Below are 15,331 nucleotides of genomic sequence, written 5' to 3'. Positions count from 1 at the left end.
GTCCTATGAACATGTGTCTGGAAATGGAAGGTGTGCGTGCAACGACAACTGGATAGCATCCACGTCACACAACAGACGTTGAAAGTCGTCTCCACGGGGCTTGAAATGTAGTGTGATGTGGTTGGTGTCTGTGACGGTTAGTGTTTTGGTATAGCCGTGCTGCCTCTCGACCGTTTCCATCGACTTGGCCGTACACAAACACCATCTCGGCTAGTTCGCGACACGAATACCGGGCCATTCCAGCACCGACTCAAAGGAAGGCCTCGGCGCTTGTTGGTGACGTCACGTCAGCTAGGCACGGCGAACGCCAGGTCTGTTGCAGGCACATTCATAATGGTGGTGACTCCCTCTCTGACACAGGAAAACTTGAAACCACTGGCGCTAATTGACCAACATACAAATGTTCTGAGAGATTTCTGCAATCAATTAATTATGCAATTCATTACATCTCTTAACAAATAGTATACTCCTGAACTAAAATTTCCACCTGTTTTAAGGATTGACATACAAAAACAACTTCATGATCCAGCAGCAACAGAATTCGTGCTTCTTTACCTTATTTGTAAATCTGAGAAAGTTACGTTTGTACTGGGTTGCTTTTACAAGAAACTGTGAACATATTGGTGCTCTTCTTTAGGTATCTTGGTTGAGTATGGGGTCAGGAGCACTGAATGTTAATGAAATATCTTGCGATTGTACACGTTGAGGGAGGGGGTGGGGGCCAGAAGAAGAGGCAAAAGAGAGATACTTGTTTTATCAAATAAATTTTTTTATCTTATAAAGATTCTCCTTTCAGTTGCAAGAGGGGAATATTTATCTTTTATAATGTACATATTTAAAAAAGTTTAAGCTCAGCAGTATTTTCGATGTATGAAGCTTTTTTGTTTCCTGTTTAGAATTCCTTTCGTTGAAAACGACTGTAATCCAATGACTGGCAACAGTTGCACATTTACACATGTAAAGTAGATCACATTTCCAGTGACGATGTCAAACGAAAATAAATAAATAAATAAAAGAAACGAGTTAATAGTAAGGGGGTTGGGGTAAGTTCCGATGATAAAATGGATCAAGTAAATTTAGTGACTTGAATGCAAAATTTCCGAAGCTTGCAATGAGGCAAAGCATCTTTTCATATTGATCTACGTTTGTTTCGACAGGATTCAGTAATACAGAAGTATGATCTTCATGCGTGGCTTTACGATAGTAAGAAAATCTTTCATCTAAATAAAACTGCAGAATCCAAAACAATACCAAACATTTTGTCCAAAAATAAGAGATTTATAGTGATAAGGAGGCGTTTCTGCCTGCATCAGACCTGGCGTTCGCCGTGCCTAGCTGACCTGACGTCACCAACAAGCGACGAGGCCTTCCTTTGAGTCGGTGTTGGCCATTCTGCTGCTTACAGTACGCTGCGTCAATAACACAGCCTGTGGCACACAAAGACCACGTGGCACATAGTTAGAGGAACTGTCATTCGTCAGCGCCACATACCTTGGCAACGACGCATTCCCGCACACATGTTGATAGCACCTTTTTCCTCCATTCCCAGTCAGGAATCCGTCCTTGCAGTATTTCGACTTTCTTAAGTTCCTCCTGTATACGCCTATAAATTTTAATGCAACCGTGACTCTAAAAAGAGTCTGGCGAGGAAATCGGGACGAAAAATAATCATTTGTTTACACCTAATACAACGAACTCTATGGCAAAGTTCCATCCGTGAATATGGTACTGTGTGCAGCGTTGTATTGACGTAGCTGCAAACATTGGAAGTAAATCAATTTTCTCGTCAGAAATACTCTGCTCCATTTCTAGGTCAAGTGCTAGTAGTCACATAAGCTAAATTAATTCGGGACAGCTTGCAGGTACGAAGTTTGCAGAAATCAATGGTACGACATCTAAGAGAAGGAACTGCATCTCCATTCCTGGCCGTAGTCAAGCAACTAAGAAATTGTGACTTGAAAATGCTGTGACGCGTAGTTCTGTTGGAACGAAATGCTCCTGTAGCACATCACGCTTGTGAGAAGTTCATTTTTTCCAGCGCGATTGAAGAGTGTCATAGCGCCGACATCTTCTTTGTGTGACATCGGCAACATACGTTGCAGCGATGAAATTTGGCAGTGAACGGCATTACATTGTCGGCACTTCCCGAGTACGAAATTTTAAGCACCGATAAATGTTATCGGTAACATTTTGATACAACATCGCGATACATGTAATAGTCTAGATGAGTGAGATGACTTAAAAGTTGAGTTATTTTGTATGAATATGTGAAGATTTGAGCAAACGGTCTTCCAGCAGTGGTAACACTGGTTCCCGTCAGATCATGGAATTTCAGCAGTGTCGGGCTTGGCTAACACTTGGATAGATAACCATCCGGTCTGCCGAGGGTTGTTGGCAAGTGGTGTGCACTCAGCCGTTATGAGGAAAATTGAGGAGCTACTTGATTAGAAGTAGAGGCTCTGCTCACCAAAACTAACAACCGCCAGGAAAACCGTACGCTGACGTCACACCTTTTCATATCCCCATCCAGTGACGCCTGTAGGTGGGGATGACACGGCAGTCGGTACGTACCGTTAGGCTTCCGAGACCTGTTCGGCCGGCGTTTAGTTTTAGTATGTTAACGTTTGTCATATACTGCTTACGAAACACAATGGCTAGCGTTTTGAGAAACGATTGAAAAATTGACATAATGGCCTCGGAGCAAATTTGCAGTCAACGGGTGTAAAGCAGATTTTTTACTGCCCGCCCTAAGCTTTAATTTTTTAAGAAGGAAACTTTCGGTTCAACATAAAAAAAAATCTACATCGAATGTACTGGAACGTACCTGATTGTGTCGGTTACAAGAATAACCTGTCCGACTTATTAGCGAAATTTGCATGCTTCGTAATAGGATAAAACACTATTTTGATAGAATCCACGCTATTCATATCGCCGGCAAGGCAAGTCACATGCTGGCAACATGTATTCTAGAGTATTCTTCCCATTTGAAAGAAGAATTTCCAAACGATAGAGCGCGCGCTCACAACACACACACACACACACACACACACACTCACACACGCACAGGTTATCCTTGTAACCGATACAATCAGGTACGTTCCAGTACATTCGATGTTTGATGGTACTGATGTTAATATAGAATACTTTATTTGAGATTTTCCCATGAAATATTAACAGGCGATTGGCTTCTTTTTGAATTTCTACATGCCAGAAATGTGTATTTATACTATACGTAACTTAAAGGTTATCTCTATCAGTATACAACACAGTAAAAAAATTGTTGAATCGTAACTCTGTATAAATTTTTTGACAGAACATGGTCATCTAACCTCACTGGCACACACTAGTAGCAAAAAGATGGTATGTGTGTCATATATTGTCATATAAATTATTCTTTAAATGATAAAAGTGCATCTGATTATGCAGCATACTGTCGAAACGCATATTAATGAAGTAAATATTGTTATTAAACGTAACTAAAACAGCTAATTGTGTTGTTTATAAAAATAATGTATCGATCATCATCAATAATTTCTTAAGATTTGATTAGATTAAATGTCATTTTTGTTTTTTGGATGCAAGTGGGGAGTTCCTCAAGGATATAGAAAATGTCAGAGAACAAGAATACAAAATACATATTTACTCTATAGATCGCAAGTGTAATGGTCCTCACGAATGTGGCATATGTCAAAAAATCTTCAACATATTTTCAGTTAAAAAGTAATAACAATCTTGGCACAGAACATATAGTTGTATCATACACTGATGTGCATCCGTAATTGTTAGACAATTTTACCCACACGTCGACAAAGGGAGAAACCAGTTTACAACAACTGTTAACATTTATCACACTACTGCACTGAAGATGCACTTAAATCAGATTTTCTGTAATACACACGTTATTTAATATCATTAATAATATACAACATCAGTCGGTTCTGCTAAGAAATTCGACAAAGAAATAGAACTTCGCCAACAGTAAGCTTAAAATGAACCATGTTAGTAGCTAAACTTTTTATGGCTGCTGACGGGTTATTGAAAATGTGTGTTCCAGAATCACAAACTTCTTTCTAGACCAAAATAAGTGATTTTAAATCCTTGTTCTTGTTTCTAGCATTGATTCCACGAATAAACCTGATGGTTTGAAAATATATATGTTATTTAAAACAAATTTCATTAGGGAAGAAATATTTTGGGGAGCAGCTGTTAGTATCCTCATTTCCCTGAATGGTTCTCTGAAGGAAGTTCTTGATTTTCCACCAGAAATAGATAGTATTAAGCCGCTCTAGTATTACTTGAAAAATGTTTAACGAAATAGCGGGTAAAGTTTGCAGGAGTAAAAAGTCAGTAACTTCTTATGCTAGGAAGAAACGGAATTTGCACACATATCTGCTGTTATTTAATAAAAACGGTCAATAGACTCAATCCGTCAAATACTCTGAAACTCACATGGATAAATTCTATACTTTTAAGGAACACATAACGGAAACAATGAATAAATCATGCACATTAACATATTGCAGACTGTCAAAACTAGATACTGCAGGTTGCGCGAGGTGGCCGCGCGGTTTGGGGCGCCATGTCACGGATTGAGCAGCCCCTCCCACCGGAGGTTCGAGACTTCCCTCGGGCATGGGTATATATGTTATTCTTAACATAAGCTAGTATAAGTAGTGTGTAAATCTAGGGAGCGATGACCTCGACAGTTTGATTCCTTAGAAGTTCACACACATTTGAACATTTGAACAGACACTGCAAATAATCTTAAATACTCCTCAGCTTGTTAGAAATTCAACAGTCACAGTCAGTAATGATGCACAAACGTCCGGAGCTGCTACTGTTGTCATGCCAGGAGAAAAGAAGAAAACAAAGTTAATGCGGCAAATTCAATAAACAACTTTTAATCACTTATTCATTTCTGTTGACAAATTGTAATGGTTATTTATTTCCGTGAGCATTACGGCACTCCAACCCCAGCTCTCGATACCAGTAATATCGTACTACTTTTCTGCGAAGTAGCAAACATATTTTTGTGACAATATTCACATTTGGTTTTATTAATGTATAGGTACTCCTATGTATCGATATATTACAGTGATGTGGTTCTTGTGTGTATTCATTTCTGTGAGACTGTCATAATCTTGGACTTACTTGTAACCGTTATGGAGCGAACGCGCGTAGAGCAGTCTTTGTTTCACTTTGCAGAAGTTAAGTTGTTATTTCGCTTTGTAAAAGAATAATCAAGTCTTGTGTTTGGTTTAAGTGGAAATTAAATATATGAAGATTGATATAAAACTGTTTTCTTGATGATGTGGCAATTAAGAAGAAGTATAAGTGAATTTACAAGAAGTTTAATAAAAATTTAGATCGTGCACACCAAGTCAAAAATTATTTCTACCATACCATTGTTCTGATCTGGGATTGTTTGATCATTAAGAATTTCCTGAAAAACGCATTTGTTAGGTCTTCAAATAGTGCTAAAATACAGATCTGGACCTTCTAGCAGTCAAAGTGGAATCACTCTGGAATCATCAAGATGAGCCATAACAACTTCAAAGAAATCTACGTGGGAATCCATTCAAGATAAGCGCCAAAATTAGCGACTTTTTTCCAGTGACTTCATTATTTCCATTCTGACGATACCATCCACAGTCAATAACTTTGTTGTTGCCCGATTAAGCGAACATATGCTGCGTGAGCAACATTATTAATCTGCTTTCGTAATAATGAAGCATCTTGTCCAATAAGTAATTGCTTGAACTTTTGTAGATCCTATTGTTATCAGCCTGTAGAGATAGATACGAACTAGTCAAATTAAAACACTGAATTGAATTTCGATTTATATAATCATCTGTCCTTTGTCGTAGGGCTTTTATTACCTATATCGTAAATATTTTACCCCTATTGTGTATTGAATCGGGGACCTAGAAGCGACGGAGAGGCTTCGTCACCGTCGTAGCCCTCAATGGTTCACGACCCCACAAATGGCAACAGCAGTTCACCCTCCCCCCCCCCCCCCCCCCCCCCCCGCCCCCGCACCGCCACCCAGCCATGCTGTCAGGGTGAGCGGCGAGGTGCTGAGCTCTTGTTCTGCCGAGTGTTGCCTTAGCAGAGCTGGAGAGTTGCTACTGACTAGACCGACTGAGGTACGTCGTCAAAACTCTCCAAATACACCGAATTCTTTAAGTCACACCGGAGACTGAGTATTTCGTCTGAACCTTTCAAGTGATGTACGAGGGTAATGCCTCCTTTTTTTACTGCAGGAGATACACAGATCACAACAGAACAGTTAAACAGAGAGTTTCAGCTACAGAATGTCACTTTTCCGCACAGTCACGACAATTCGTTACGCCTTTTTGCCAACGAAGAACTGTAGCCTGTATGCCGCGCTTGTAAAAGTCGGGACCACCTGAGGCTTTGACAACAGCATCCGAGTCTTCAAAATGTTCGCCGCCTAGTCTATCTTTCAGAGGCCCAAAGAGATGGAAGTCTCTATGCGCCATATAGAGGCTGTACGGTGGATGTGGTAAAACAGTGCAGCCGAATTTTGGAATGCATTGAGTGGTCGCAAAACTGATGAAGAGGTCTGGCGTTATCATGTTGCAGGTGAAAGCCGGTCTTCTTCTCTGACCTTACTCTGGAAATTCGGGCTTTCAGCTCAGTGAGTGTCGTCTTGTAATGTGATGAATTGACAGTTTCTCCACGCTCCAGGACACCCGAAAGAAACACGCCCTGGCTATCCAGGAATACTGTGCACTTCACTTTGCCTACAGATGGCTGTGTCTTGAATTTCATCTTTAACCGAGAACTGGGATGTGGCCATTCCATGAACTGTCTTATGGATTCCGGCTAGTAGTGCTGACACCACGTCTCATCTCCGGTGACGATCCCACTCAAAAAATTGTAAAAAATTGGTCCAGCAGGTCCAATTGATGAGTTTTTTTGTTCTTCTGTAAGCATCCGCGGGACCCATCTCGCACAGACTTCTCGATAACCAAGATGTTGCGACATTATTTCCAAGGCATTCAAGCCGACATTCAGCTTTGCACACAGTTCTCCGGTCGTTATGCGTCGATGAGATGATCAAGACGTTCTTCATTGCGAGGGACTGACAGCTGTGCAGAGTCGACCGGACCATGCCTTGCCATACACACCCTTTTTATCATCACGAAAACGCCGGACCCATCGCCTCACATGGCTCGTGTCTATTGTAACGTCTCCATATACCCTTAGCAAGCGTCGATGGATTTCAGTCGTCGCAAATTCTTCAGTACTGAGGAACTTAGTCACACATCGCTGTTTTAGAAGCGAGTCCATATTAGACTCCAATTTGAAACACTCAGTAGGTCGCGCCAACTACGCAGAACAACAGAACCACCAGCAAATGAAGGAGGAAGGTTCAAACATTAGCACTACACCAACGACATCTGGCGCGGACATCCGAAGTCACCACACAAAAATTGAAGGCATTACTTTCGGACCAACCCTCGTACATATACAGGGTATACACAAAGTCTGGCAACACTTTCAATTATTTATTGCACAAGAACCAAACACTGTACAGATATCATACATACGTCATTTTGAAGAGAAACCCTGAAAGTTTTTTTTTTTTTTTTCATGTATACCGCCACAGCGTAGTTTGGTAATTGGCCGATAGTCAGCGCTAGTCGAAAACATGGCGAGTTCAGGTGCGGAGCCAGATGTCTCATGAAATGGCCTCCCTGATTACCAGATCTCACTCCGTATGACTTTTTTGTGTGGGGACACATTAAAGATCTGGTGTACGCACCGCCTCTACCACGTGATGTAGCAGAGCTCCGGGAAGCGACTCTCACAGTCGGCGATGCCATGCTGGGACGGGTATGGAAACAATTCAGTTACCGCACTCACGTCTGCCGGGTCGCTCATGGTTCGCAAATCGAACATTTGTAAACAGAACTTTCAGAGTTTCTCCTTCCAATGTGTTTAAACAACATTACATAGGAGCCTTGTGTGGAATTTCAAGATGTGTTTCTATTGGCCGTACCGAGCGCTTAGTTACAGTTAGATGATCTCCAAATGTTTTCTTACTATTTCACAGCGCAGTCAGTTCTTTAATTAGATAGTTTCATGTAATTTACATTTTCACTGTGCACGGTGCAAAATACAATGCTTTGTAATACATGTCTAGTGGTTAGGTAAGTTAATAGCAAATATTGTTAGCGTATCTTCATCTACATGATTACTTTGCAGTTCACAATTATGTACCTGCCGCAGCGTTCATCGAATTACCGTGAAGCTATTTCTCTTCCTTTCCACTCTCCAACTGCGCGCAAGAAAACCGAACACTTAACTCTTTCCATTGGAACTCGATAGTTTCTCCAATAAAATATTTTCACACAATGAGGAGAAAATTGGTGATTAGAATTTTATAGGAAGGTCCTTCCGCAACGAAACACAGTTTGTTTTAATCATTGCCATCCCAGTTCGTGTATCATACCCGAGACACTTACTCCCCTATTTTGCGATGATACAAAACGAACTGACCTTCTTTGAACTTCTTGGATATTCTTCTCCTGTCTTATCTAATGCGAAACCCACAATGCATAGCGGTACTCCAGAAGAGGACGTTGAACGCTGTGTAGACTCTCTCTCTCTCTCTCTCTCTCTCTCTCTCTCTCTCTCTCTCTCTCTCTAGCACGCCTGCTGCATCTTCTAAGTGTTCTACCAGTATATCGCAGTCTTTGGTTTGCTTTCCTCCACCTTTGTCGATGTGGTTGTTACAATTTAAGTTTTTCGGAGTGGTTGGTAATATAGTTATTCGTAATGGTTGGTATGACGTATGACGTAAGCCATTGCTGAAACCGGTAGTTGAAGGGAGGGTAGAAGGAAAGAACAGAGGGTTCAGGCCTAGATACACTACTGGCCATTAAAATTGTTACATCAAGAACAAATGCGGATGATAAACGGGTATTCATTGGACAAATGTATTATACTACAACTGACATGTGATTACATTTTCACGCAATTTGGGTGCTTAGATCCTGAGAAATCAGTATCTAGATCAACAACCTCTGGCCGTAATAACGGCCTTGATACGCCTGGGCATTGAGTCAAACAGAGCTTGTATGGCGTGTACAGGTACAGCTGTCTATGCAGCTTCAACACGATGCCACAGTTCATCAGGAGTCTTGACTAGCGTATTGTGACGAGACAGTTGCTCGGCCACCATTGACCAGACGTTTTCAATTGGTGAGAGATATGGAGAATGTGCTGGCCAGAGCAGCAGTCGAACATATTCTGTATCCAGAAAGGCCCGTACTGGATCTGCAACATGCGGTCGTGCATTATCCTGCTCAATTGTAGGGTTTCGCAGGGATCGAACGAAGGGATCGTAACACATCTGAAATGTAACGTCCACTGGTCAAAGTGTCGTCAATGCGAACACGAGGTGACCGAGACGCGTAACCAATGGCACCCCATACCATCACGCCGGGTGATACGACAGTATGGCGATGACGAATACACGCTTCCAGTTATTTCACCACGATGTCGCCAGACACGGATGCGACCATCATGATGCTGTAAACAGAACCTGCATTCATTCGACGAAATGACATTTTGCCATTCGTGCACCCAAGCCCGTCGTTGAGTACACCACCGCAGGTGCTCCTGTCTGTGATGCAGCGTCAAGGGTAACCGCAGCCATGGTCTCCGAGCTGATAGTCTATGCTGCTGCAAACGTCGTCGAACTGTTCGTGCAGATGGTTGTTGTCTTGCAAACGTCCCATCTGTTGACTCAGGGATCGAGACGTGGCTGCACGATCCGTTACAGCCATGCGTGTAAGATTCCTGTCATCTGGACTGCTAGTGATACGAGGCCGTTGGGATCGAACACGGCGTTCCGTATTACCCTCCTGAACCCACAGATTCCATATTCTGCTAACGATCATTGGATCTCGAGCAGCAATGTCGCGATACGATAAACCGCAATCGCGATAGGCTACAATGCGACCTTTATCAAAGTCGGAAACGTGATGGTAAGCATTCCTCCTCCTTACACGAGTCATCACAACAACGTTTCACCAGGCAACGCCGGTCAACTGCTGTTTGTGAAAGAGAAATCGGTTGGAAACTTTTCTCACGTCAGCGCGTTGTAGGTGACGCCACCGGCGCCAACATTGTGTGAATGCTCTGAAAAGCTAATCATTTGCATATCACAGCATCTTCTTCTTGTCAGTTAAATTTCGCGTCTTTAGCACGTCATCTTTGTGGTGTAGCAATTTTAATGGCCAGTAGTGTATTTGAACGTATAAAGCAGGTTGTTCGTGCTGTAGGCTGCAGCAGACACTCCGAAGAGAAGAGCGTAGCTAATGTACGATATCAAGGGAGGACTGTATCAACCCAATGTTAAGACAGACGTCCGAAACAGCAGCAGCAACAACAACAACAGAAGCGAAACAGTTGGCAGTAGAGTACAGGGTGACTATTACAGCCTTGTTCCAGAATGTTAATGGCATCATCATATAGCAAAACTATAGTTAGAAATGCTGTTGCTGTTTACACGTAAATTACTGGAGGAACTAACCACCAGCAGAGGAAGGTTATTAATTTACTACAGTAAAGCTGATCCGCGAAGGTACAAAAGCAACACTGGCCGACTTCATTATTTAGCCAATTAACCACGTACCTCCCGGTTGCTGAATATCAGCTGTCACACGGGAAGCTAATTAGTTTATTAATTACTTGCTGGTTCCAAGTATCGTGTTTACGTTCGCTCTCTATAACGTGAACATCCGATTAACGAAAATCCTAAAATATTGTCTATGATAATATAGCTACTTTAGTAGCATGTAGGTGATTGGAATATATTTATACTTTAACGGTAATCTACACTGAAGGGCCAAAGAAACTGGTATAGGCATGCGTGTTCAAGTACGGAGATATCAAACATGCAGAATACTGCGCTGCGGTCGGTAAAATCTACATAGGACAAGTGTCTGGCGTAGTTGTTAGATCGGTTAATGCTGCTACAATGGAAGGTTATCAAGATTTAAGTGAGTTTGAACGTGCTGTTATAGTCGGGGCACGAGAGATTGGACACAACATCTCTGAGGTAGCGATGAAGTGGGGATTTTCCCGTTCGACAATTTCATGATTGTACCATGGATATCAGGAAACCGGTAAAGCATCAACTCTCCGATATCGCTGCGGCCGGAAAAAGATCCTGAGTTTAAACACTTCCGCTGGCTACCAAACTCCCCAGACATGAATATTATTGAGGATATCTGTGATGCATGGTCAACGGCCTTGTCGCAGTGGTAACACCGGTTCCCGTCAGATCACCGAAGTTAAGCGCTGTCGGGCTGGGCTAGCACTTGGATGGGTGACCATCGAGTCTGCCGGGCGCTGTTGGCAAGCGGGGTGCACTCTGCCCTTACGAGGCAAACTGAGGAGCTACTTGATTGAGAAGTAGCGGCTCCGGTCTCGGAAACTGACCTACGGCCGGGAGAGCGGTGTGCTGGCCACATGCCCCTCCATATCCGCATCCACTGACACCTATGGGCTGAGGATGACACGGAGGCCGGTCGGTACCGTTGGGTCTTCATGGCCTGTTCAGGAGTAATATCTGTGATGCCTTGGAACGTGCTGTTCAGAAGAGACCACCCATCGTACTCTTATGGACAGCTCTGCAGGATTCATGGTGTCAGTTCCCTCCAGCAATACCTTAGACATTAGTCGAGTCCATGCCACATCGTGCTGCTACACTTTTGGGTGCTCATGGGTGCCCTATACGATATTAGGCAGGTGTACTACTGTTTTAACTGTTCAGTTTATAATTACCGTTTAACATACTCGTTATGACGTGTCCTTATCACTTACCAAGCACGAATAGTTTCGACAAGTTTACAGTGCCGATGAACCCTGGCCCTGCCACGTTAGGAGATTCCAGACACAGTGACGACTAGAAATCAGAATAACAGTTAAAGTATGTCAATGAGGACCAAGCAAACGATCTATGGCTTGTACTAAATACTTTTATTATACTAATCACCATACACAGTGGGCTCAAATTGCGTATTTGACGATGACGCCAAATCCTATGTACTTAGGAAGGTCCCGTAAAGGTAATACAAAAAAATCTTAATGAATGTAACTTCAAGAAACGTAAACACATGAAAATGTACTATAACAATTCTTAAACTAGCATAATTTCAAGAGAGAAACAAATACTAATGTAACTTTGAGCACATGGAAAACAACAATCTTTATGCCAAAAATATTACACTGACAGTGTTATAAAAACACGAATTGACTATGCACTGACTACGCTATTGTAGCTGGACAATGTCATCTATCTGCAGAGTGGCTTCCTCGAATTTAATCCCCAAGAACACACACGCAATATGTGGCTGACATGGACACGAGGGAATGAGAAAAACTACGCAGATCAACTCCAATCTAAAGCAGATCTGAAGTGACTGTACTCTAGTGACTCCCACACTTGGTACCTGAGTAACGCGGCACTTACCTTTGTGCAGACTGCGTCGATAAGGGCAGCTATGGTAGGTTGTGGCTTGCGGCGGCGGCAGAAGCGTCGACGCCTTGCACACCTGTAGGCTTCACATTTCTCCTCTGGCTGTGGTGTCACCGCGAGACACCACACTTGCTAGGTGGTAGCCTTTAAATCGGCCGCGGTCCGTTAGTATACGTCGGACCCGCGTGTCGCCACTATCAGTGATTGCAGACCGAGCGCCGCCACACGGCAGGTCTAGAGAGACTTCCTAGCACTCGCCCCAGTTGTACAGCCGACTTTGCTAGAGATGGTTCACTGACTTCTGCGCTCTCGTTTGCCGAGACGATAGTTAGCATAGCCTTCAGTTACGTTATTTGCTACGACCTAGCAAGGCGCCATCATCAGTTACTATTGATATGGTGAACTATGTACCGTCAAAACCGACGTTCGTCATTAATGGATTGAAGTTAAGTATTCCACCAGCTACGTCCGTTTTTCTAAATTCTAATTTCCTTGTCCTGTTCCAGACCTCACGCCAGCCTGTGTGAGCTAAATCGCGTGGCTTTCGGCCTCCTCTAGTAACACGATGTTGGCTTTCCTGCCAACCACAACACTGGCCTTGTTGGATGTAAAGTCGTAAACTGTCCTAAATTTTCTCGTGGCAAAAAACTATGTTTTCCCCTGGATAAATTAACTGGTTGTGTCCAGTCACTGAGGTTGAGTGACATGTACGCCGTTGCCCCCCCCCCCCCCCCTCCCCCAAATGCTCTGCAGCTTCAGGTTCCTGTGCAGACACCTGCTTTTGCTCCAGGCGACGTTGTCTACTATCGCCACTATCGAGGTTCACGGAGTTGGCTCGGAGGGAGCATTCTTCGCTGCCTCGGCAGCTAGTAGCTCGTAATCTCCAATCTGGAGATATTATAAGATTGTTAACCCAAATATGGGTGATATCCTTATGAATATACACAGGTATTGACAACAAGATGTCTCTTCAGAGAGCCACGTCAGAGCGGGATGCGCAGTGTCCAGCACACGGCCTTTCTAGGAACAGCGTAACACGAATTACTCACTCCTAATTACCTAAACCGTTGTAGCCTTCCCCCACCGTACTGTGTCTCCCGCCGGGACTAGTGTCGAATGGTGACAGCTTTTGATGCATCTTCGTCGTTTCTTTGCCCAGTGGGGTTTCAGAAACGAACTGGGGTGTTTGCTAGTCCAACGAGCGTTCACCATTCTTTGATTTAGTAGTAAACTCCGCCCAAAGAGGAGCTGACCAGGTGGACTTCATGTGTTGTTCACGCCCTTATCACGTGATATTTGCATCCTGGCGACTCATGATGTTGTGCTCTTGTAAAGACTGAGGCGGTAGGCTGTCTGGATGTGGATGGGTTTTCTGTCGGGGGATGTGGACAGCAGCTGAGGTGGATCCTGGTCAAGATATGACAAATCTTTATTAGTTCTTTACTAATTCATACAGTTCAGATACTCTTCTGATTGTGCCCCATTCTCTGGCGCGGTTCGGATTTCCCTCATAATGTTCTGGAGTTGTAGCTGCACACGTTGACGTATGGTGAGCGGCGTGTATCTGCTGCTCGGGAGACAGAGCACTGTGCTACCGTCTGAGACACGCGAGGCGAGCTGAGACGGCAAGATGCAGCCGCGCCGCTCTCAGGGGCCGCCACCAGATGTTCTCTAAGGCGGACGGTCGCGTCGTTCCAGTGGCACAACGATGCCAGTGCCCGGAGTCGAGGTCTGGACCGACAGTGAGTTGTAGCGGCGGGCGAATGGGGCGGTGTAGCCTGGCCGGGCAGGACAGACAGCCATGAGGTCCCTCCTCCGCGTTCCGGTGGCAGCAGAGTTCACAGCGAGGATTCCCGACTGACACTCAGCAGGCGCCAGCACTGAATTCGCAGATGGGCTGCGTTTGTGGGCCATGGCGAACCATCTGGAACAGGGCAATGACTGGGGTCCATCGAACCGGAGTGGTTTCTCGAAGGCTGGCCCAGGGCATTGATTGACAACCGGGCCGGTGTAACGGAAGTCTTGCTGCTGTTGACGGGTGCTGATGAAGCATGAACAACAGCCAACTGCGGCCGACCTCCATGCCTTGTGGTCTGATTTCGGCGCTCGTGGTCCGACACCACGGAAGCCAGTTGCGCAGTTCAGTGACTGGCATCTGCTGTCTGGCTTCAGCTTCGTTGCAGTTCTGGGCTCTGACTTCTCCTATAGTTTTTCTCCTGTTACATTCCTTTCTGCATCCTAAGTGTGGCTTCCCGCTGTGTTCCTGAGTGCTTTCTTAAGTCCTTCCCAGAGCAGGTGTGGGTCTCACGCCCTACACGTGTGACTGTCACGTGAATTTTGTTTACGCCTCGCTGATGACACACTTTCTGTGCTCTTATGTTTCCACGTAAATGTAAGTGCTGTGTTCACCTTTGAGAACAAAAATGATTAAGTCATTTAATTCAGTGCAGGTGTGAGTCAGAACACGCGCCCAACAATTACTCATTGTCGAGAGGTTCTCTCTGCCGAAAGTGCCAGGTCTAGTCTGCATGTCATGTACCTAATTGATCTCTCGAGTCGAGGAGTCGCTGGTTTATGGCTTTCCTAAGTTGAGTTCGGTTTCGCTGTGCCCAGGTCAGCAGGTAAGTCTTGCTTACACTTCAGTCCACCGCTAACCAAATGCTGATTGTCATAGATGGCTTCTCCTAATGCCATGTAGGCAGCAGTATGAGTACTGGATACATCTTCTTCACTTTTTTAATCAGTCAATAAAACTGTCACCTGAGATGAGTGCACACACACACACACACACACACACACACACACACACAC

General features: G+C 44.1%; 1 protein-coding gene and 1 pseudogene across 1 annotated transcript in view; both read left to right on the top strand.

Moving 5' to 3' along the window:
• LOC126285146 (uncharacterized) overlaps positions 1-15,331 on the top strand; it is a 663,374-nt gene that overhangs the window by 13,910 nt on the left and 634,133 nt on the right. The gene's annotated exons all lie outside the window — the stretch shown is intronic.
• LOC126285468 (5S ribosomal RNA) lies at positions 11,283-11,400 on the top strand (annotated as a pseudogene).

The sequence above is a fragment of the Schistocerca gregaria genome, chromosome 8, assembly GCF_023897955.1.
Source record: "Schistocerca gregaria isolate iqSchGreg1 chromosome 8, iqSchGreg1.2, whole genome shotgun sequence".
NCBI lineage: Eukaryota > Metazoa > Arthropoda > Insecta > Orthoptera > Acrididae > Schistocerca > Schistocerca gregaria.
Note: the sequence above shows the minus strand (reverse complement) of the source record. Positions and strands in the feature narration are given on the sequence as shown.